Raw genomic sequence first — 25,345 nt, 5'->3', positions numbered from 1 at the left:
AAACTATAATATATAGTTATAGTAATCAAACACTATGGTATTGGCATTAAAACAAACACAAAGATCAATGGAACAGAAGAGGGAGCACAGAAAAGTTAAACTCATTCATATATAATCAATTAATTTACATCAAAAAAGGTAAGATATACCATGGTGAAAGGACAGTCTCTCCAATAAATGATACTGAGAACACTCAACAATTGCATGCAAAAGAATGAAACTAGACTATTATCTTACAATACACAAAAATTAACTCAAAATAAAGACTTGAGGGATGCCTGGGTGGCTCAGCGATTGACTGTCTGCCTTTGGCTCGGGGTGTGATCTCACAGTCCCAGGATCGAGTCCCACATCAGGCTTCCTGCATTGAGCCTGCTTTACCCTCTGCCTATATGTCTGCCTCTGTCTCTGTCTGTCTTTCACGAATAAATAAAATCTTAAAATAAAACAAAGACTTGAATGTAAGACCTGAAACCAAAAACTTCTATAAGGAAACACAGTGGTAAAGTCCTTGACATGAGTCTTGGTGATGATATTTTAGACCTGACCCCAAAAACAAAGAAAACAAAAGAAAATATAAATAAATGGGACATCAAACTAAAAAGCTTCTGCACACCAAAGGAAGCCATCAATGAAATGAAAAGACAGCGTATTGTGAATGGGAGAAAATATTTGCAAATCATATATCTACTAAGATGTTAATATCCAAAATATATGAAGAACTCATACAATTCAATAGCAAAAACAAAAATGAAAATGAAAACCAAATAGTTGGATTAATAAATGAGCAGAAGATCTTTTTAGTGTGGCTGGCTATTAGGTAGTTCTAACATGTATGTGACAAATACTATATTTCTTTTGGATATTGATGGTTTTAGAGAAAATCTTGCAGAGAAGAGGGGATTAGAAAGAAAGTCTGATTCTCTCCATATTTTTTGAAAGGAAAAAAGGAGAGAGGTGGTTAACAAAGCTATCTGATATGTTGTCCTTCCATTCATTCATTTATTCATTCATTCATTCACATTTGTTGAGTCCTACTAGGTGCTAGGTACTCACAAGTATAACAACTAGAGATAAACAAAAATGATGAGAGACAACCCTTGTCCTCATGAAACATACATTCTACTGGGTAGAGATAGGCAATAAACATATTTAATCTAGGTGTGGATTTCACATTGTTTAGTTTTATATAACAGGCAACCTTTATATAAGACTTGAAGACAATGTTACATTTTTTGGCTAGTATGGTAATAACCAAGGACTTACGAGTTTGAGATTATCTCTGTGTCTAAACTGGCAATTTGCTAATCATCATTATCATCATCACCACCATCACCATTTTGTCATTTAGGACTTTTTATAAAAAAAAAGACTTTTTATAGAGCTCTAGATATATATTTGGAAAGAAGAAAAGGAAAAGAAGAAGGGAGGAAAGAAAGAAAGGAAGAAAGGAAGAAAGACTGTTTTCTAAAACAGTTAATGTTCCTGAAGGACAAAGCAGTTTCAGCATTCTTAAATTGTGTATACTGATTTGAATTAGAAGTCATGTGACAGCTTTCACAATAAAACCAGAAGGAAATGTCCAAATACCAATCATTGCTCATATCATACTTCAAAATTCTTATTATTTCTAGGAGTCAAAAATATCTGCCTTTAGTGGAATATCCAGTACTTTTTATCATGAAAATCATAGAATATGAAAAAAAAGACACCTCAGCCTGTGTGCAAACCCAAGACTCTATAACTTTTCCAGGATACAGTGTATTAATTCCCCAGGTATCTACTTCAAATTCATTTCCCTGAGTTTTATGTTTTATCTTAGAAATGTGTATGAATTTTACATTATACATGTCTATAATGTAGACATGTATGTTTGATATAAAAAATGATTTTTCCCAGGGGTGGTGGCTCAGTCAGTTAAGCATCTGACTCGGTTTCAGTTCAGGTCACAATCACAGGGTCCTGGGATGGAGCCCCGGGTCAGGCTCCTCACTCAGTGTAGTCTGCTTAAGATTCTCCCTCTCCCTCTGCCTCTCTCCACACACTTGCTTGCTCTCCCTCTCTTTCTCTAAAATAAATAAATAAATGATGCCTTTTTAAAAAATTATTTGATTCAACCTTCAATCAAAGTTCACATTCCAAAAGACAATTCTTATTTCTTCACCTCAGTTGCATAGCCCTCGATGCTATAAAATACAGATAAATTGAAACCACCAAAACCCCTCTGCTCCAGGAACCTAAGTGGGAAGGTTCTTTCTATACCTTTATTACATTCAGGCTGAGTGTAGAAATAGAAACCCAGGAGAGTGAAATAATATGCTGGGGTCATGTGAAGCCTAGTTTCAGAGCTCAGACTTGAACCCAAGACTCCCCATTCTAGGCTGCAGGCTGTGCCACCTACAGCAGCAGTGTAACAACAGTCTTTAAGCAGTTTACCACTCGAGGGATTCCCCATCGCAACAAATATTTGTGAATAACAAGGACCAGTGGAGAATATGATTAAAGGAAGACAGGCAGCTGTGGCCCTCAATGTTTCCTGGCAATTGACAGTGCCTCCAGGAAAGAAGCCAGAGGACAGGAGCCAGGCAAGGATTCAAAGGCTGCTGCTGAGGAAAAAAGCGTTTACTCAGAGTTTGGCATCTTGCTTTGCAGCTGCTAGATGCATAACACTTGGGAATTGGGAAGACATGAGCCGTTGAATAATCTATGTAATAAATGGATCATTTCATAGACTCATGAGTCTTTTTTTATCTGGAAGTCACATGTTTTTTATAATTAAGTTTTACTCACAAGGTATTCCTTAGTCTTATTCAGTCTTAAAGAAAACTAAAAAATGATTTTGTTGAAACAAAATACTTGTAATTTTCATTCTTAGTGGAGGCAGAAGATAGTGTTCACTTTTGATAAACTGCTGGAAGGATGGAAAGATGAAGGAAAACTTGAGACAGTTTAACACTCTGTTCAAAAAGCTTGCCTTGTTCAATGGCAGCTTCCCTGAAAAGATATAGCAAAATATAGGGAAAATCAGTGAAACTGATTTCCTTTTTTTTTTTTTAAGATTTATTTATTTGGGGATCCCTGGGTGGCGCAGCGGTTTGGCGCCTGCCTTTGGCCCAGGGCGCGATCCTGGAGACCCGGGATCGAATCCCACATCGGGCTCCCGGTGCATGGAGCCTGCTTCTCCCTCTGCCTGTGTCTCTGCCAATCTCTCTCTCTCTCTCTCTCTGTGACTATCATAAATAAATAAAAAAATTAAAAAAGAAAAAAAAAAGATTTATTTATTTGAGAGACCATGAGTGGAAGGGGCAGAGGGAGAGGGAGAGAATCTCAAGTAGACTCCCTGTTGAGCACAGAACCCAACTTGGGGCTTGATTTCTCGACCCTGAGACCCTGAGATCAAGACCTGAGCTGAAACCAAGAGTCAAATGTTTAACTGACCTTGCCACCCAGGTGCCCCTGAAACTGGTTTGCTTAAAAAAAAAAAAATTAGATGGTGCTAGTATGTCTGTGGTTTTTTCTCACTTTCTGTTCTGAAGCACTGGAATTTTTTTTCATGTATATCACTGAATGTTTTTGAGAATCAGTTCAAGTTCATGGTGATTCCCTTGTGTATGTAATCACCAAAATAAAGATTTTTTAATAGATGACAATATTTAACTTACTTTTCTGGGTAACATTTTAATTTAAATTCCAAAAACTAAAATCGCATTCCTAATTTACTGAAATATGTTCTTCCCTTCATTGAGAAAAATTATTAAAAATACTGAATAAAATGTTTTATACTGCACTGAATTCTCTGCTCAAATTCCTTCTTAATTACCATCCCCTAAGTTATTTCTAATGGTGCAGAAGGCCGTGAAATAAATCATATAGGTGTATATATTTACATATAAAATCTCCACAGGGAAGCTCTTAGTAGATGAAAGTATCAAATGAATAAATAAATAAAAACCTGCAGAGCTATAATTCACATGGGCAGCTATAACCTGAATTATGTCATTTTGAGTACATGATAAATGTATTAGGTATTCTGATCCTCTCCTTCTGTTACCTCTTTAAAAGAAGATTGTTTCACTTACAGTACCAACTGTTGAATAATTTTTCTTGTGACTTTGCTAACTATTCCTTATTAAAATAAGTCTTTTCAATTTCTCGAGGCAGAAAATAGAAACTTTTATCTTAGCAATAATTATTGCTTTTCACAATAATAATGAACTTATTCAATTAAAAGATTTTTCCCAGCAATAACACATGGTATAATTTTTTTCTGACAAAAATACAAAATTAAACTACTTAAGTTGATTATGACATGCTTCAGTGTATAAATAATACAATAATGGCTTATGATTGTAAGAGAATGAAAATTTTAAATTTGAGGTAGGACATTAAAAATCATCAGAATCTAGGGAATACAAATGTAGAGAAATATACTTATTTTAAATAATAGAAATAATCATGTTCTTTGTTATTCTATTAGAAATGATTAGCCAAAGATAGTTTTAATTTGCAAATGGGCTAGATTATTTTGCTCTATTTTCTTGAGGTGGTAATCTATAAAAACTTTCTTAATATAAGTAAAATAATTTTTAATTCAAAATTAAGACAACTTTTCTTACATCCCATAATAAGGGAATATAGCATCAGAATTATTAGTTCTATTTCTACCTTCTCTACTTTCAGCTAATTACAATATTTATATTTAAATGAAAAAGTCATTCATCTGTTAAAAAATATTTTTTTAACGAACACTAACTCTGTGCCAAGTATCATCATTGGCACAAACTTTGAAAGAGAAATATTTGTTTTATTAAAAGAAAACTTTTTCTTCTATAAAGAAAATAAATTTGTGATAATTATTCAAATATCTGTGCAACATAAAGTACTAGAGTTCTGGTTAGGCTAACCTTCTCCTAATTGTGTGTTAGATTTTTTTGTTCTATATATGAATTTTCGCATATCATTTTTTCCTTGTTTTTCAAACTTTCCTTGCTGTTGACCTTGAAATATCTGTGATTCATTAGCTGGTAATTGGACTTGAACCTTGAATATGTATGAGTTTAATATGGAGAATATCTGATATAACATGAGGTTGGGTAAAAAATACTGAATTTCAGTGAAAAATAATCTCAAACTTTATCGTTTATAGTAGGTGGCTGTCACTTTAAAAAGATATGTTGCATGAAAAGCAGGCTGGCATCTCACCAACATGGTAGACAACATAGTTAACCTAAAATGTGTTCAGAGGAGACCAATGAAGAATATTAAGGACTTAAAATTCATACCAGGAATGGATGAAGGAAAGATAAGTTCTAGGAGAGAAAGTGTAGAAAGAGAAGCATTCTAGCTCCCCACTGGTATTAATGGGCTATCCTGTGAACGACATATCTGACTTGTTCTGAATGGTTCTGAAGGATGGATATGGGGATTGTCAGGGAGAAGCTATGAAGATAGAAATATGGGCTCAATATAAACACTTTCTAATAATCACAGGTACTCAGAGGCTTCTGAGTGATGAGCTTTGCATCACCATACTTATTTAAGCATTCAAGAAGGCCCTTTGTTAAGGACTTAGTAGAGGGGATCTAAGCATTGTATAAATGATTGAGCTAGAATGAATTTATTCATTTCATTCTGTCAATTCATTCTGTCTCTGTGAGTCTAGGATGTTATGGCTTCCTCCCACACCCTAAAATTTTATATGTTTTAGTACAAAAATAGCAAAGTATACTAAAGGTGTGCTGGTGTATGCTTACAGTTTCTGAAGACATCTTTTTTTTTAGTAACCCAAAGTGAAAAAGTAAAATACATACCCACACAACAAGGAAGACTATAGTTCTTCTATTTGGAGAATATAATTCTTTATGAAGTAATACTTGTGGGGGCAACCCACCAACTTTTCATCTTTTAAGGGAGTTCATAGTATTGAATGATGCCTTAAATTTCATGTTCATGTCACTATAAGACAAGAAAGGCATAAGCTTGTCTTTAATTTAAAATTCTGCATAAAAACAAAGGAATTTGTCAGAAAAGTAACAACTTTTATAAAGTGCCTTAAACAAATCTTTCCCAATATGGGGCTACTTGAAACAGAAGAAAGTAACAAAGAGCCAGAGATCCAAAGTGCTATTCTTTGCTTTGTCTGATAGTCCACTTTACAAACACATTTCTTAAATTTTACCAAGTAGAGAAGTTGGCAGTTAAATATGTATGCTTTCTTTAAATAGGTAAGAGATGCAAAGCATACTTGACATTTTCCACTTATAAATAAATGCTTTTGTGGTTTTCTTTCTATCTCCATCTTCTAAGATTATTCGGAGAGCTTTTGGTAGAACATGTAAACTCCGGCCACTCAAAAATCACTTTTGCCTTCCCTTCCCTCTCACATTCTGCCAAGCAGCCTGAGGCAGTTTTTCAATATTCGCACTCAAAAAAACTTTCCCCTGAAATTTAAGTTGGCATTTTTCACATTCCTATTTCATTTAAATCTGTGATCATTTCTATCTTTATATTATAATCACTGCTGATGAACAAAGTGCTTTTTTTCTTCTCACCCATTCTTTTACCTAGAGCAAACACAGACTTCAAGTTGAAACTCCCATGTTTCCATAAATAATGAAGTTGAGTCAAGTTCTAGACAGGTGCAAATTTGTTTCCCTGACATATAACAAGTGTAAATCCATACTCTAGATCAAAAGAAGTTAGGAGGAGACTAAGCAGATACTTAGCTTTCCTCCCTGTATCCCCACTTAAGGAAATATATCATTATCTCTTATTGATCTGCAAGTAATAAAGAGACAGATAAATCTCTGCCTTGCCTTGCTGCCTTAATGAATCTGTAATATTTATATATTTATTCATTTATTCATATCAGCCCATAGAACAATTGCTTATGGGTTTTTTTTTCTTTTTCATTTGAAAAGTAGGTATAATACTAAATTATACTCTAATATTTTCACTCAAATCAATTTGGTGACAGATTTTATGTTAATAAATGATGGAATTTAACAGTAAAAAAAGTCCTTTAGATATCAAAAGATAGTACTAATGGAAGTTTCTAGGAAGTTGTAGTGGCAGTAGCAGCATAATTTTTTTCTGTAAAAATATCCAGATAAAAAGAGAACAAACTGGATATAAAAACCAAAAAACCTGTGGACAACATTTACAACAGAACTGGCTGAGAACTTATATCTAAAATATAAATAAGAACCCTCAAATACAAGAGATAATGACAAACCACCAATATCCATGGATTTGAATGCTGCCGGTATCTATGTGAGAGAAAGCAAATGGTGAGAAAACAAACTACACAAAAGGCCTGAAAACAAGAACCACAATGTAGCCAATAGGTGTTGACTGGAAAATACAGCAGGTTAATGTAAGGACAGTAGCAGAAAACTGGAAGAGCTTTGCCAACTCCAGCTGCAGGTGAATACAAGGGACCTGTGTAAGAGTTTCTGAAGGGGCTAGAGTGGTAGAGTCCAAGGAATTCTCAAAACTGACTTGCCAGGGCCACCTTCCATGATCACACCCACACTAGGAGAAAACTATGGGAGAGAAATCAAAATTGAGTAGGATAGGGACAGCAGAATTTTTTTAAAATTTTAAAAATGTAATGATAACAGGAAATTTCAGGAAGCAAGCCATCATATGTTTTTAAGATCATTGAAGAGAAATCGAACTCTGAAATTGTCAATGTTACTTGAATCAACCCTCTTTCTAAAAGTTTAGAGAAACTAAATTCACATAAAAATGAGTAAAAGCAAATTTTGGAGGTAGAAATCCAATGGAAAGATAATATAAAGAGAATAGAGAGCAGAGTAATATTCATACAGACAATGAAAGCACATCATAAAGACATGCTTTCAAAATCTAATAAAAATTCTAAAATAGTATTTCAAAACCAGGTAGAAAGCGTTAAGAAAATGATGCAAAACATGAAAGAACCACCCAAATTGGCATTAAAGAAACTTAGAAAAACCAACCTGAACATCAAAACACCACTTTGGAAATGAGGGGAAACACTAGAAAAACAAGAAGAGCAATAACAAGAAGAGCAAACAAAACACAATTCTTTATGACTTAGAAGTAAAAGGTTAAAAGAGAAATCTTTTTTAGTTGAAAAGAATTTTAGAAGGAGATAAAAGGAATTTGAGAGTATCAGTGGAGACAGAGTCTCTAAAGCATCAAAAAGTATTTATTTGAGGTCATGGGTTGCAATCCAGGAGACAGAATTGACCTAAATCAAAAGTGTGCTCTGAATTGAATTGCAGACAGTGCAGCCTTATAAAAGCAAAAACTGCAAGGTTACATAACTTGTTTTGAAAGCACTATGATTGGTGCTGGCAGTTTAAACTGATTATCTAATACACGATTTGCTTTTTAGCTAACAAGTGTTACATTACCTCTATTTCAGTCCAAAGTAGAAGAATGTGTTCCAGGAGGTGGGCAATTTGCAATTGACAAAAGTCAAAAGTTCATTATGTTCCAAGAATTAAAACAGGAGATGTGTATGCACATCTAATTCTTCAATATCTTTTCAACTCTATAAGTGACTCACTTATCAATGCTTACTTTATTCTGAATCTTCTTTCACAAGTGATAATGATAAATATTAAAGATTTGCAAAGAAGATCCAACATGTGGATAATAGGAATCCCTAAGGAAGAAAATCAAAGCAATCAATCAATACCACAAAAAATAATTCTTTACAAATTTCTTGAATCTTAAAAAAAAATCAAAGTGTTGAAAGAACTCACAAGGTATCTGAGATGACTGGCCAAAAACAACCAATATTAAGATTTATTCTAATCAAATCAATGAACATTTTTTAAAAAGAAAATATCCTTTGTGCCCTTAGACAAATGGGACACCTGATTTATAAAGGAATAGTAACTAGATCATCATTAAATTTTTGTGCCAGAGGAAAATGAGATAAAAAAACTACAGAAAAGACTGTGTAGACCAAGGCTTTCTATTCAGCAAAACCAACCTTCAAGTATAAAGAGCACCATCAACTATTATCTACATACAAGAACTCTTGCAATAGTGTTTTCAGGAGCCCTTCCTGAGAAAATTAAAGAACTTTAGATGAACAAAATCACAACAGAGATATCAAACAAGAACTGGTGAACTCAGTTCACCCTTCTGGTGCCACTCGGAATACATCTATATACTTTCCCCATATGACCTCCCTTTGTGCATTTGGAAATGGTCATCACTATAACACACACTTCATGCTTCAACTGGCTTCATCTATCAACAAACATTTTGGAAATCTTTAGAAAATGTTTACAATATTTTTCTGTATGTCACTCATTTATATATTTTAAATGCAATTGCTAATATATCAGTAATATAGTGTTAGATCAGTTATACTTCAATTAAAAAGTAAATGCAATTGCTAATTTATATAATAGGTATACATTATATGTTATATAATAATGTGCATAATTTGGGCAGCCTAAGTGGCTCAGTGGTTTAGCGCCACCTTCAGTCCAGGTCAAGATCCTGGAGACCCGGGATCGAGTCCCATGATGGGCTTCCTGCATGAAGCCTGCTTCTCCCTCTGCCTGTGTCTCTGCCTCTCTCTCTCTCTCTCTCTCTCTCTCTGCGTCTCTCATGAATAAATAAATAAAATCTTAAAAAAAATAATGTGCATAATTTATATATGCACATTCTAAACTCCCCTTTACTGTTAAAATTATAATCATAAATAATAATACTAAATCATTTATTTATTATTGCTTTTGACCTGGCATATATTGTACTAAGGGTCTTATATTTGTAAATCTCTGAGCATCATATAAACCATTAAAATGAGGTGAGTATGTACGGTGCAGACATCTAACTATTACCATAATTCATGTTCCCAGTTCCATAGTAGATACTTGTAAATGACAAATAATTACACAATTTAAGATTAACTTTCTTAGTCTGTCTTGCATCTGAGTATGGGTATGACTGCTAGTCATCAATAGAAAGTGGTTTGTACCACTTTAAATCCAGGCTTTTAAGAGTTAGATATGCCTTTTACACACCCTTCCTCCTGTTCCACCACTGTATACACATAATCCCTAGGGAATGGAGAAGCAAAATGGAAGAAGCCTGACCCATGCATGGAAGGAAGTTGCCTGTCCATAAGAACAATTGTCATGAATTATTATGTGAGCAAGAAAATCACTTAAATTTAGTAATCCATTGAAAAAATTTAAAAAGAAGGGTTATTAATAGAGGAAGCAGTTAAATATAAAATCTTCATATTTATATGATATATATTATGTAACATATAAAAACATGTAAGAAATTCATTAGAATAGTGAAGAATCTTGGAAAATCATTGAGCTGGGTATGTTCTGAAAAACAGTAAAATTGCATTAGAATTTGTTTAGAAAACAAAGGAGCTAGATGGATTAAAAACCACTGAGGGGGTTGAGCAAATCCAAATCAAAGGAAAACTGAGTTTATGAAACCATCGAGGATGTTGAATAAATCCAAATGTAAAATAAATGAAATTGTTAGCAAAAAACTATAATTACAGATAGTTATAGAAAAAAGATAATATTTATAAAAATTTTAGGGGCACAGAAAAAGAAAGACAAAATAAAATTTATTTTTAAAACTAAACAATTATCGTATTTTTGGATTTAAATTTTTATTTACCAGCTGTAAAATCTATTTAATAGATTAAATTGGGGTAATTGGAAAATTTAGTATATATCTGGATTCTTTCTTTCTTTCTTTCTTTCTTTCTTTCTTTCTTTCTTTCTTTCTTTCATCTTCCTTTTTAGTGAGAATGTACAGGTGGAGTGGGGAGAGGGAGAGGAAGAAAGAATCTTAAGCATGCTCCATGCTCAGCAAAGAGCTCAATTCAGTGCTCAATCTCAGGACTCTGAGATCATGACCCGAGCTGAAATCAAAATCTGGATGCTTACCTGACTGAGCCTCCCAGATGTTCCAGTATATTTCTGTTTTTTAAATGAATAGTTGAGTAACCAGAGATTGAGATTTGAAGTTCTTTTCTATTGACTCTGGTTATAAGTGGGACTGATTGATCAGTTCTTTCAAGGGACTGACTTTAAAACAAAATCATTCTTTTTTCATTATATTGTTTTATTTTACTTCTTGGTGAACTTTAATAACAATGTGGGAGCTGCAGGGGACAGCATATCTGTCTTATTTGTTGTTTTGTGCCCAAGAAGAAGCACAATGCTTAGTAAATATTGGCTGAATAAATAGTGTCATCTAAAATAATCCAAGTGAACTTCAATAAATAGAATCATGAAATAATAGAAAGTTGAAAGCAGGAAACTTAAGGAAAAATCAAATGCACAGAAGTCAAGATCACAACTCTTAGCCTCATACAGCTCACCTAAAGAGAAATGAAACTCCATTTTCCTGGAAAACACATTTCTAGGCTTTGAAAATATGAATAGATCTTTAAATTACAACTTTGAAGTTATAAGATTTGACAAATTCAGATATTTTTAATACAAATCTTATTAGAATATTTTAGTTGAGCCATTCACAGTATGTCTTAAATGCATAAAATAACTTACTGATTTAAAAAGATATTACCCCTTTTAGACACAGAACATAAAGACTCCTAACTCTGGGAAACGAACTAGGGGTGGTGGAAGGGGAGGAGGGCGGGGGGTGGGGGTGAATGGGTGACGGGCACGGAGGGGGACACTTGACGGGATGAGCACTGGGTGTTATTCTGTATGTTGGTAAATTGAACACCAATAAAAATTAATTTATAAAATAAAAATAAAAAAATAAAAATAAAAAGATATTACCCCTTTTAAAAATTATTGGCACGTATTTATCGGGGCTAAGGCAGACCAGAAGCCATAGGCTCGTACTAGGTTGAGAACCCCTGTTAGTCCACTTTCTCATTGTATACATGGGAACATGGATTTGCTTAAGGCTTTGGTGATGGAACCAGGAACAAGTAAGATAAGTAGCAAGAGTACAGTACAAAGGGAGCAGACCTTGTATAAGTTCTAACTTTTACTAGCTTTGTGAATTTTGGTCAATTCCTCAACCCCTCAACCCCTAACTCAACCAGGAATTAAAACCATATTTGGTGACTCCCAGACATCTTTCATCAGCAATGTGTCACAAGCACTATTTTTTAAAGAATAGTCATTAGTTACTGTAGGTTAATTATGCTGGAATTTTAATAATGAAGAAAAGGAAAAAAATTAAAATAGTCATTAGTTTCAGCCAAAAGCTGTATAAATACCATTTATTTTCGAACCCTGCTTTCTTGTATTTACTGAAGGGGTTCATTTATTTTCCATGCCTGCCCTCTTTTCTTAAGTGAATGTTGGTGAGTTTCCCAAATAAAAGGAAGGGAAAAAGAACCAGTGTCCAAAATAATTCACAAGCCATTTTATCATCCCCTGGATATAATATCATCAATTGTGCAAAAAAAAGTCAAATCTATAGGTTCTAATTGGTATATCTCAGATATCTTCATTTTTTATTACGTTTTTTTTTTATTTTTAAAATACTGTAAAAATTGGAGTAACCTCCAGGACTATAACCTCACTCATGTAATAGCATTAGAACGGTAACCAGTATTTGTCATAGGATGGATGTCTTACTCTCTCAACCAAGTTTTTTGTGGAAATTACTTGAATCTTCATAAAGGACACTAATGAACATTGCTGGAGGCCTTAAGTAAAAGGATTTAGTCAGTTATAACACTGTTTGTAAATATCATTATAAAGGCATCTGTAATACTTTTATAATTCATCTTTTACAGCACACATTCCTAGCTTTTCTTTTTCTGATGTACAAATGCTCTATTGTTTACCTTCTCAGGATCATAAGTATTTTTTAACTTCAATTTCTGAATTAGTTTGATAAGAGATACTATGCATCCAAAATTCCAAAATAAATAGGTCAACTTACTCAGATTTTAAAAAGATGCATCTTTATGGATATCCATTTTTCAATGTAATACCTGAAATAAGTAAAAAGTATGCAATTTACCTTTTAAATTTTTTTCTAAAACTTTTAATTTCATTTTTAAACATAGGCATGTGTCATGAAATACCAGCCAAATATTATGGTTCAGTTTTGGCCCTGGTTTGATTGATAAACATTACTCTAAATCATAAAATGAATAGCATGCACTCTTGGATTTAATGGTATAAATAATTCTATTGGGTTGTTGCCTAATCTTGTCATTAAACATGGATTAAAGCACACACCCCTTTAGGGCAGAAAGTAGCTCATTATGTACCATTCCTAAAGTCACAGTTAATTAGAACTTAATTTACTAGCTTTCCTTTGAATTCACTCAGAAACTCAGTGATGCTCCAGATACAAGTAACTTTATGAGAACAACCTCTTGAGGAACACAGCCAGGCTTATTGTACAAAGCAGCACTAACTCACATTCCACTTTTATTAGAACATTTATGACCAGAGCAGCATTATCTTGTCTTTTATCCAAGTCACTGTGCAGCAGGGAACTGGCCCGTTTTCACATTCACTGCAACTTGGTTTCCTCAGAGTAAAGTACCTATCTAATAGCAAATTATAATTCTATTTTAGTAGAAAACAACCACTTGTAGCACTGTGGTTCAAAAGATCAAGAGATACTGTCAAATTCAGTGTCAACATGATATTATGAACTAAGACTAATGCTAAAGAAGACTAGAATGTTCTCTGTTGTAGCATGGAAAATCAATCAAAACTAAAGCACCTATTTGCACAGTGCAATCTGGTAGATGCACTTAATATGACAGAGAGGTATAACTCAAGTAAATATCCATCCCAGTCTGCATTGGACTGCCCAGTTTATGTCTATTGTTTGTTTGATTTAATTGTTAATAGTACTACATTCACTACAGAAAGTGTCTTAATTTGGACAGTAAACCCATCTGTGCTGGGCAGTGAGCCTGATGAAGGTTATCTTTCTCCTCCTCCCTCCGCACCTCCCCAAGCATGCACTGTCTCTGTCTCTCTTAAAAAGAAGAAAGAAGAAGAAGAAAAAGAAGAAGAAGAAAGAAGAAAGAAGAAGAAGAAGAAGAAGAAGAAGAAGAAGAAGAAGAAGAAGAAGAAGAAGAAGAAGAAGAAGAAAAAGTTGAAAATGGGGCTGGAGAAAGCTAGAAGAGCAGAAGAGTCCTCAGAGGAGAGTTCAAGGCTATGTCAGCAGTCCATGTGCAAGTGCTAGCTGGAGCGGGTACTAGTGGGGGGAAGGGATTGGGACTAACTCAAGGACCTCATGGAGGAAGAAAATTTAGCAGTTTTCATTTGCATAAAAGCTTTGTGTCAGAAAGTGTTTTCAAGCAATGATCTTTGATTCTCCCTACTTTCCTATGAGGTCCACAAAGGAGAGGCATTGTTATATCCTTTTTTACAGATAAGATAACCAAGATTACAAGAAATTAAGCAATTGCCAAAACTGCTACAGTGGATTAGTGGTGAAGGTGGGGAGGGTATCCTGATTGTTTGCATTGAATATGTGGGATGAAGAAGAAAGGATTACAGATAGCCCTGAAGTACAAAATTTGAGCAACTAGGAAATTATATTTTTTAGCAACAGAATTAGAAATATCAGAAGATAAAAATAGCTTAGGAAGGAAAATGAGGGGATGAACTTTATAGCGTCCGTGGCTAAACCTCAGGACATTATAACAGTTAGTGTTTATAAACCAGGAAAGAACATATGTTTAAGAGGGGAAAAAATACACAAGATACAAGAGTATGTGTCATCACAGAAAAAAAAAAAACACAAAAAGAAGGGGGTCAAAAATGAAAGGGAGGCAGCAGTTTAAAGCACTCGAGAGAAGTCACAGAATAAGAAAAAAAAAGTACTAACTTGGCAATCAGATGATTTGTAACATAAGTCTATGCAAATCCAGGGAAGAGAGAGGACACCAGACTGAAGGATATGAAATGTGATTGTGAAATGTGAGGACAGTGGATCCAGTCAGACATTCAAGAGAGGTACGGCACTGCAGTTACAGAAAAACATCAAATAATGAGGCTTTTTGATGTGAAGTGTAGGTATAAGGCAAAGAAACAATGAAAGGAGTGTTTTAAGGTGCTGGAGGAGGAAGGAGGAATGAAGTAACTTCATAGCACCAAAGAGATTGAGTAGGAAAGGCAATTATGCAGCAGAGGAAGAATGTCTTTTTATTTCAGATAAGAAGGAAAGATGCATAGTTATAAAGGCATTAATGAAGAGAAAGGGGAAAGGATTAGCATCTTCCTAAAGGCTGAACCTTTAGGGAAAATGGGTGGTGATCTACAAGACTGACGGAGGGCAGCATGGGGTTGGATGGAGTGTGAATGTATCATAAGGATTTAACAAGAAGACAAGTAATCACTGACTTCCCAGTTGAAAGCTTGTGATTCCTTGTGGCTCAGTTCATCTGAATGTGTGACTTTCTTCTGTAGGAGTTGGGACTGCTTAGGGTCTGGATGAGGAAAATATAGAAGGTGAGGATTTCTGATGAAGATGGCAGAACTTATCCCGGATTGATCATCAGAGAAGGGAACAGGCAGGTGACTAGCAGAAATTGGGTCTAGCCTGCGTGAGACTAATGGAAGGCAGTGACCCACAAACTAAAGGACTGAGAGGCCAGACTGGGGAGGTGACCATTTTGAGATGAGATAGAATGAGCAATATAGATGACATAGAAGTGAATATTTTCAAAATGATCAAGAAGGAACCCTGAAGAAGAGAATGTTGAAGCCATTCAGGTTTCTGGAAGGGATAAAGTAGAAGGAATAAAAACAAAGCCCACAAGCCAGTGGTTTAGATTTTCCAAAGACCTGGAATGAGTCCTACAAGTAGCATCAAGGCTACAACAATAGGGAGTTTTATTCTGCTGTTGTTTTTGTCTATGTTTATGTTTTTGTTTTTGTTGAGAGAGAGAGAGAGAGAGAGAGAAAGCGCACATGCACACACACAAGCTGGAGTGGAGGGAGAGAGGGAGAGAATCTTAAGAAGACCCCCCTCCCGCCCAGGAAGGAGACCAACAGAAGGGCTCCATCCCACAACCCTGAGATCATGACCTGAGTCAAAACCAAGGGTTGAACCAACTCAGTTGAGCCACCCAGGTGCCCCCACTACTCTCTGTCTTTATATTAATTGTGCCCACAAAAGCATCTCTGATGACTCAAATTCAAATGAAGGCCTCTTTCCTCAAAACTCATGGAACTCATTGTTAAATACTTGCAGGAGATACTTGATTTCAAACTTATTGTCTGTGCATTTTTAGCCTATAACAATTGGTTAGCTCCTATTCAAGCTTTCGTATACAGAGATCTTATTTTTCCATAAATATGCTATAAATGTCTTGAGTTCAGTACTATGTTTTACATATAGGTGCTTAAATAGTAATTTTATTGGTCGACTGAATGCATTTATACCCACATAAATTAACTAATAATCACTATCACACATCATTCTTTTTTGGGGCAGCAAAATGACCAGCTCATTATTGAGCTGAAGTCAAAAAAGGAGGAAAGAAAGTCAAGAAGAAAGTATGTCACTCAAGAATCTGGATACTTATGCCCCTCCTAGGACATAAACCATAGAATAAGAGCTATGTAAGTCAACACAAATACTTACTGTGAGTCTCCTTGCTCACAGCAAGGCGACCAAGGGAAGGGCATTGAGAGCAACCTGCTTCAGATGCAGGTAATATGGAGGTACATTGTGTATAGAGAATTATATAATTATAATAAGCCTGTCTAAAATAAGTTAGCATTTTATTATCACTGTGTGCCTGAAATTCTAAATTATGTCAAATCTTTTGCTACTCTAAGCTCTAACATATTTATTCAACTACTGTTGAGTTATACTAACATAATATATATATATGTAAACTTCCACTTAGTGCAGCTGTATTACTTCTCCTTCAGTAAACATTGTCTTCTACAGGGGAGTTAATTCAAGAACTCCCAGTTACACACTTGCCCCCTGACCACAGATTTAGCCACATGCATTCATTTAGGGAATAATGATTCCTAAGAATCTAGAGTCTTTTGCACTTATTCAGGCTCGGTGGGTCTCCAGCCCATATAGTACTACATATGTCTGTGATAAAACAGTAGATTCTCATTCAAATAAAAACTTTAAAAAAGAAAAAAAACTAAAAACATACAAAAAGATAAATAAAATAGGTGATTCTAAGTAAAGAGCAATAGTATCATGGTTGTAAAGATGAAGAAACAGAACTTGAATTACTTCAATTCTTTCATTGCAAAGTACAAATCATTTCTCTGAACATCATGGAGTTGACTCATTTAACTCCTTCAGGATTCCTTCATGTGTCTTTTTTCAAAAAAATAGCCAAATTATGGAAAAAGCCCAAATGTCCACAATGCAATATTAGCCACCAAAGTGAATGAAATCTTGCCATTTGCAACAATATGGATGGAGCTAGAGAATATTATACTAAGTGAAACCAGTTAGAAAAAGACAAATACCATATGATTTCATTCATATGTGGGATATAAGAAACAAATAGATGAACATAGAGGAAGGGGGTAAAAAAGAGAGAAGGAGGCTAACCATAAGAGACTCTTAATAATAGAAAACAAACTAAGGGTTGATGGAGGGAGGTGGGTGGGAAATGGGCTAGACAGGTGATGGAGATTAAGGAAGGCACTTGGGATGAACACTGGTTGTTACATATAAGTGATGAATCACTTAATTCTACTCCTGAAACCAATATTACACTACATGTTAATGAACTAGAATTAAAAAAAAACCTGAAAAAGAAAAAAAAAGATAAGATGATAAATTTTGTAAAAACCATGACTTTTTAAATGAAATAAATTTAAATTTTGTTCAAAAAATACATTAAGTCATTCTATTTTCCTCTTTTCATGATAGTATTTGTTTTATTTTTCATTTGTAATGTTTTTCATTGGGATGATTATACCTAAGAAGTTTAAAACAGGGATATTTTCACTGTCTGCATTTCTTTTTTGGTCATCATTATTATTATTCACTTCATTTCATGACCATTACCAAAAATAATGTTGTCTTCAAGAGGAGGCAGATGTCATTTAATATTTAAAGAATGCTTTAGCTTTAGGAGAATCACATGAATAATGTGATGATTTTTTTTAAATCCCAATATATAGCTGTTCTCTGCATGCATTAAGATTATTTTCATCTTGGACTTGTACCAACTGTGATGCAATTAACTGATTTTTCAGGATCATCCATAGGACAGTTCTAGAATGAAGGCAATATACCCATGGCAAGTAGCAGTTGTGGGTTGGAGAAGAGGCAACTGCAGGACAATAGGTAGCTTCCACATTAGAAAAACAATTAAAATGAGTAGAAAATATGTAAAAGAACACCCAGGCTTTGCTTCCTACAAGAGTTATTTATTGGGATTCTTGACCACACCAGAAGACAGACAAATTAATTTGAGTTACTCTTTTTAAGGAAAAAAGTTACTGACAATTCACAAAGCAGGGAAGCACAACCACAAATAGGAATAGTTTATTTTATTTAGATTGCAAGTTTGACTGGCCAGGGCCCAAAGGCATTGTGTTTTCCTACAGGTAGGTTTGCCAAATAAAATACAGGACACTTAGATAAATTTTAATTTCAAATTACCAATAAGTATTTTTTTTAGTATATGAATGTCCAATGAAGTATAGTTTTGAAAAATTATTCTCTGTTTATCTGAAATTCAAATTTAACTGGTGTTTTGTGGATTTACTTGCCAGATCTGGCAACCTAGATATTTATAACTTAATATAATTTATGTTGAAGTAATATTCAACACAAAATAAAGGGAGTAGAGAATAATTTGTATTTAGAAGTAATGAAAAAGAAAAAAAATCCTTCCCCTTGAACAATTTAGTTTTGTCAAAGACAAATATGGGAAGGCTGACCCAGTTGTTTGAACATGTGTTCAGTTCCCGCAAAGACCCACTGGAAACATAGGGAAGGTCAAAGATCAGTATTTTTTCTACCACCCACTTTTAAGGAATGCTCCTGTTTGAAGACACTATAAATAATCATTACTCTTGCTATTCAGAGTGTGCTGTGTGATGAGGTACACTTCACCCCAGTCAGAATAGCTCAAATTAACAAGTCAGGAAACAGGGGCTCCTGGGTGGCTCAGTGGTTGAGCATCTGCCTTCTGCTCAGTTCATGATCCTAGAGTCCTAGGATCGAGTCCCACGTCAGACTCCCTGTATGAAGCCCACTTGTCCCTCTGCGTATGTCTCTGCCTCTCTCTGTGTGTCTCTCATGTATAAATAAATAAAATCTTTAAAAAAAATGCAGGAAATGACAAATGTTGGTGCATATACAGAGAAAGGGGAACCTTGTTACACTGTTGGTGGGAATGCAAGTCTGTACAGCCTCTCTGGAAAATCATATGGAGGTTCCTCAAGAAGTTAACAATAGATCTACCTTATGACCCAGCAATTGCACTACTGGGTATTTACCCCAAAGATACAAATGTAACTATTCGAAGGTCACCTGTACTCCAATGTTTATACCAGCAATGTCAATAGGAGCCAAACTGTGGAAAGACCTCAGATGTCCATCGACAGATGAATGGATAAAGAAGATATGGTGTTTGTGTGTGTGTGTGTGTACACACAATAGAATATTACTCAGCCATCATAAAGGATGAATACTTGCTATTTGCACTGATGTGGACGGAACTGGAGGGTATTATGCTGAGCAAAAGAAGTCAGTCAGCAGAAAGACAATTACATGGATTTAGTCATGTGGAATATGAGAAACAGTGCAGAAGATCATAGGGGAAGGGAGGGAAACTGAATGGGAAGTCATCAGAGAGGGAGACAAACTCTTGACTATAGGAAGCAAAGTTGCTGGAGGGGAGGTGAGTGGGGGATTAGATAGTTGGGTGAAGGGCTTTAAGGAGGACACGTGATGTGATGAACTCCGGGTGTTGTATGTGACTGATGAATTATTGAACACTACATCTAAAACATGATGTACTATATGTTGGCTAATTAAATAAAAGAATAAAAGTGTGCCATGAGGACCAGCAGCAGCAGCATCACCTAGAACTCTTTAGAAATGCAGAGTCCCAGGCCTTCCCCCAGACCTACCGAATCAGAATCTGCACTTTAAGGAGATCCCTGGTGATATGTGGGCACAGTTAAGTGTGAGAAATGCATACTTAGTTCTATGGCTGCCAGTATGTGTTCTGAGATAGTGTGGGATCCGCGGGCTGCGTCAGGACCCAAGGGAGAGTGTGTAAACAGGGGTCTCTTCATTACAATGAAGAGAAACCTACCCTCCTGGATCCTGTTGAGACTTTTGGGTAATATTTCATTGGAACAAAGGGTCAGTGGCTTAATTTTTTTTTCTTAATTAAAGAAAAAGAGTTTGAAAAAACAATAATCGAGATCATTCTATTTCCAAATGGGGAAACTGAGAAACAGAGAAAATGTGTGACTTAGTCTAAGTCCTGTGCTGGGAAGTGAGAGGTCTGTGATGCTGTCCATACCTCACAGTCCCAGCCTCTTCTCTCTTCCCCACCATTCACTGAAGGAAGCAGCACAAAACACCAGAGATTATGGAACAACTGCTTGTCAAGTGCTATCATGCACCACTGGTGTCTTCTAGCTGGGCTTTGGATTTCAAAATTCGCCCCTTCCCTTTATCATTCACACTTAGTAACTTCCTCTGAAGGGCTTGTCTAGCTCACAGAAAACCTCTCTGCTCTGCTCTCCAAGCTTGCAGAGAAATCTCCAGCTGCTGTTTTGTGTACACTACTAACTGAGGATACCCTGCAGGTTTGTTTGTGGATATTTCAGCTAATTATCTTGCCACAGACCACTGAGACAGATCTGGATGACTGTTCAATTAATAGTTCTGAAGTAGTAATTAGGGAAAATACCTGTTTGCACAGCCCACCCCAGTGCCGACATATCCACATGAACATGTACTTCTGAATGTGATTAATCACATAAATAATTCTCAGAAGTGAAATTAGAGATCACCCACGCATTACACCCAACAATGTTTTAAGGCATTACATCCTGAATCTCTGTAATGAATTAACATTACAATCTGGTTTGAATTTTTCAATTTTCAGCATACATCCTGCTCAGTTAGCAGGTGACCCTGCAGCCCTCCCACCAGCTTCTCTAACAATTTGAATTTGCCATTCTAAAAGGAACACAGATTTGGACATATCTAATCCTTGAGAAAGGAGCATAAATGCCAGGTAGTGACCCATCACACTTTATGGCAGAGCCAGACAGCATGCCCAGGTTCCTAGACTTCTTTGTCTTCTGGATAGATGCGTCATATTATACCACCAACATTCAAGATTTTTCTATAAGAACTAAATCTTCACTTGTTCCATTACAGTCATAGAAATGCTCTTTTTTTTAATTAATAAGGAGATTTCTGAACTGCAGATTGACATAGAAAAGCAATTTCGGTTAGGACTGATTTGTATAGATTTCTCATTAATCTAGGAATCCTAAAAGGTAATGGAGGGAGACAAGAGGGACAATGATAGAAGAACCATGACACAGAAAAAATTTTAAATCATTTAATTCTCCCCAAAGTTAAAGTCGATTATCTCAGGCAAGCAAGTATAAGGGTTCTAGGATTCTGGAGGACAAACCTTCAGATACAAATTTACAGATGAGGAAACAAAGTGATTTATTTAAGGTCATTAATTGATTTGTGATGTGTGAAGATATTTTAGAAAGGAGGCAGAATTTTGGCAAAGTCATTACTCTTTGTTCAGCATTCTTTGGGCTAAGATTGAGGTATCAAGAAGTGTCAAAGAATGTAAAATCAAATCAAATTATTAAGCCCCAGTGCATGCTATTTGTCAGATTTTGTTATAAAATTTAAGGTATTGTGGGAGGAAAAGCCCTTTCTTTTAATCTAGTCAAAATTTATGGAAGTAATTATATATTTTTTTACTTTTGCACAAATAAAATACTCGTGTCAAATAATTTTAGCAATATTATACCTATTCTACTTTGTTCATCTTTAGAAAGTTTGATACCTATGTTAATTCTTAAGTGCATTTTCTCATCTTTTCAATCTACATTGAAAATCCCTTTCTTCTCAAATTATTTTATCTTCCATTTGGAAACCAAGTTCTATATTTTTCTTTGGTCGTGTGTCCTCCAACACAGTATCTAGCACCATTCTAGAAATTTGAAGTGTTTAGTGAATAATTTCTGTGTTCTCTTTTGGTCCAATAATTTCACTTTGAAAGTTCATAAAAGGAACTGATCAGAGAGAGATATTCCCATCAGGTGATCAACAAAGATATCATTGTAAAATCATTTCTGTTGTCAAAAAATTGGGAAAAAACTCAAAATCAAATTGACTATATAAATCATGATTGAGTTATGAATAATATGGCCTACAAACATTTAAAATAATTTTGTGCAGAGATAGTTCATAAATTTTTTCAGTGTACACTTAAGTGCAAAAATAGAATTTTATAAAACAGTATGTGCAAGGATTTAATGTTTCTAGAAATGTATATAAGTGATGTACATTGATAGTTGAACCAATGTATGTGTGAATGGTGAGATCTCTAGTCATTTTAAATCTTGTTAGGGTCTGTCTCTTTCTTTCTTTCTTTCTTCTTCCTTTCTTTCTCTTTTTTCCTACCTTTAATAGGAAACCAAGAGTTTTCCCTAAGGATATGTAGTTAATTCAGAAAATAAGTTTGTACCATGTTAGAGAGGAAGCTTCACTGGCCATCATTTTTGTACTTTCTATTTTGAGTACCTCTATGATGAACTCACAAAGTACATGATAAATATTACCAATAGTCCTCCAGTCTTTCACCTAAGACATAAAATTATGAATAATTCTGACTTATTAATAGAATAGTGTAGTTATTAGTTATGTTATATTTTTTCATAAGACTGTAATAAAATTGGGAGTGCCCAGATGGCTGTCATTTAAGTGTCTGCCTTCAGTTCAGGTCATGATCTCAGGGTCCTGGGATCAGCCCTGCTTCAGGATCCTTGCTTAGCGGAAGTTTGCTTCTCCCTCTCCCTCTACCCTTCCTCCCACCCCCACTCATGCTCTCATGCGTGTGCCTTCTCTCTCTCTCTCTCTCTCTCAAATAAATAAAATATTTAAAACAAACAAACAAAAAATACTGAAATAAAATTAGAACCATGTTCACAAATTTCGTGAGTCGTACACAAACCACCAAATTTTAAGGAGAGTTAACTTTGAAAGTTAAGTAGATCTCATTTTAAATCTGAGTTCTGCCATTTGCTGGCTTAATGGGTTTGTGCAAAATGTAAATGATTGACTTGTGCATTTTAATGAGATTATATATGTAAAGCACCTAGCATAAAGCATTAAATACAGCTAAGAGCTCAATAAAATATAACTTTCACATCATCATCATCATCATTCTCATCATCTATGCTCCTTTTTATTTAGAACAAATCTAATTGGATAAATCTGACATGTAGCATTGTATAAATTTAAGTTTCACAGCATGTTACTTTGATACATTGATATAATAAGGTTGTAACATTATCACATTATATACTTATGGTACAATAGTATTGTCTAAATTCTGTATACTGTACTTTAGATCTCTGTGGCTCAATACTAGTTTCAAGTCTGTACCCTAAAACACAACTAGTTTTATTTCCCAGCCCCCATCTCCTGTTAACCACTGTTTGTTTTTTTTTTAAGCATGTCTGACCTTTTTAGGTTACACATATAAGTGATATGTCTTCCTCTGACTTATCTCACTTAGCATAATATGCTCAAGGTCCATCCATATTGTTGCAAGTGGCAGGATATCCTCCTTTTTCATGGCTGAATAGCTTTCCATTGTGTATATGTCCAGCTTTTTTGTTCATTGACCCATTGATGGGCATTTGTGCTGTTTCTACACATTAGCTATTGTGAATAATGCTTCAATAAACTTGAGAGCACAGAGGTCTCATCAAACTCCTGTTTTCATTTCCTTTGGATATATGGCCAGAATTGGAATTGCTGGATCATATGGCAGATCTATTTTTAACTTTTTGAAGAACCTCCATATGTTTTCCATGGTGGTTGGAACTAATCTACACTCCCACCAGCAGTGGAGAAGCCCTCCCCTTCCACCATCTCATTGCCAGCACCTGTTGTCTCTTATTTTCTTGGTGATAATCTGTGCACCTTTTTAAGTCACTGACAGCACAATATCTTTATGTGCTGGGTTGTCAAGTAGGGCTAGTTCACAAGGCTGGCAGGCAGGCGGGCCTTGGAAAAGTGGAGGTTTGGAGCAAAGACTGAGTGGTGCTACTTGACTCAGAGAAGGACTAGGGCAGCTGGGCCTTCAAAAACCCAACTGTGAAGTAACTGAAACCAAAATGGGAGTTTCGTGAGCACAGTAGCAGATTGGCATTTCTCCACTGACAGGAGTGATCATGAGTTAAAGTGCCCAGCTCCCTAAAAATGCTCAGTGTATTTCCATCGATGATGATTTTTAGTTCCAACAAAGACACAGTATTTGCTATTCAGCCCTCTCTTTGTCTTAACTTTTTTTTCCTAGAAAATAAGGATAATTCAGTTTTTCACATATACCATGGGACATAATCAGTTAATAAATATAAGGCATTCTGATCACATGATGTTATACAGGCAGTAAATAATATTAATAGGCAGAATGTAATTGCCTCACTAGGTATTTTTCCAGAAAGTAGAACTAATACTCATTCCTACCTGATGTGAAAACTCTTCTATGCCCATTAATCATTGCCAGTGGAATGGACTTGGCAAATCTAGAAAGCTGCCAAATGCCAGTATCTACACGATATTTAACATTTTTCACATTAAAATCTTTCGATAGAAATAAACTTCAGACAGAAATAAACTTCCTTCAGTACTTATTGTCTTATATACTCCAAAATTGCAGGCACTCTGATAAATGGAGCATTAGTTTCCAGTGTCACTGGAGCCATGAAATGCATCTTAGAGTCTCCTGCTGCTGTAACTTAATAATTCACATAAGCACTTCTATTTGCAAATCACAGAAGGTTTGTCTGATGGACAGAGTACTGGGGAGAGGTGCGCTCCTTTTGTCAGAATAAATAACCTGGATTTTAGGACTGGTGTCTACTTGTACAATTATTGAAGTCCTAGGCTTGAGATTGTCTATGACATCTGTTAATTTTCAAATGCAAAAAAATCACGTATAGGAAGTATCAGCTTAATAAATAATTTCTTCAGATATTAAGTGATTTTTCTTTTAGTTTGTTTACTAGCAAGTCTAGCACCTAATTTGAGACACACTTCTAAGAGCTGTGCAGAAGAGTATGGCCTTATGTTTTTGAGAGAATTAATAAATAAAATGGCATGATATTATTTC

The 25,345-nt window shown here is 35.1% G+C and overlaps 1 protein-coding gene across 2 annotated transcripts in view; it reads left to right on the top strand.

Moving 5' to 3' along the window:
* PLXDC2 (plexin domain containing 2) overlaps positions 1-25,345 on the top strand; it is a 455,308-nt gene that overhangs the window by 419,531 nt on the left and 10,432 nt on the right. The window lies entirely within an intron of this gene.

The sequence above is a fragment of the Nyctereutes procyonoides genome, unplaced genomic scaffold (assembly GCF_905146905.1).
Source record: "Nyctereutes procyonoides isolate TBG_1078 unplaced genomic scaffold, NYPRO_anot_genome, whole genome shotgun sequence".
Taxonomy (NCBI): domain Eukaryota; kingdom Metazoa; phylum Chordata; class Mammalia; order Carnivora; family Canidae; genus Nyctereutes; species Nyctereutes procyonoides.
The sequence above is the reverse complement of the archived record's forward strand: the minus strand, read 5'-3'. Positions and strand labels throughout refer to the sequence as shown.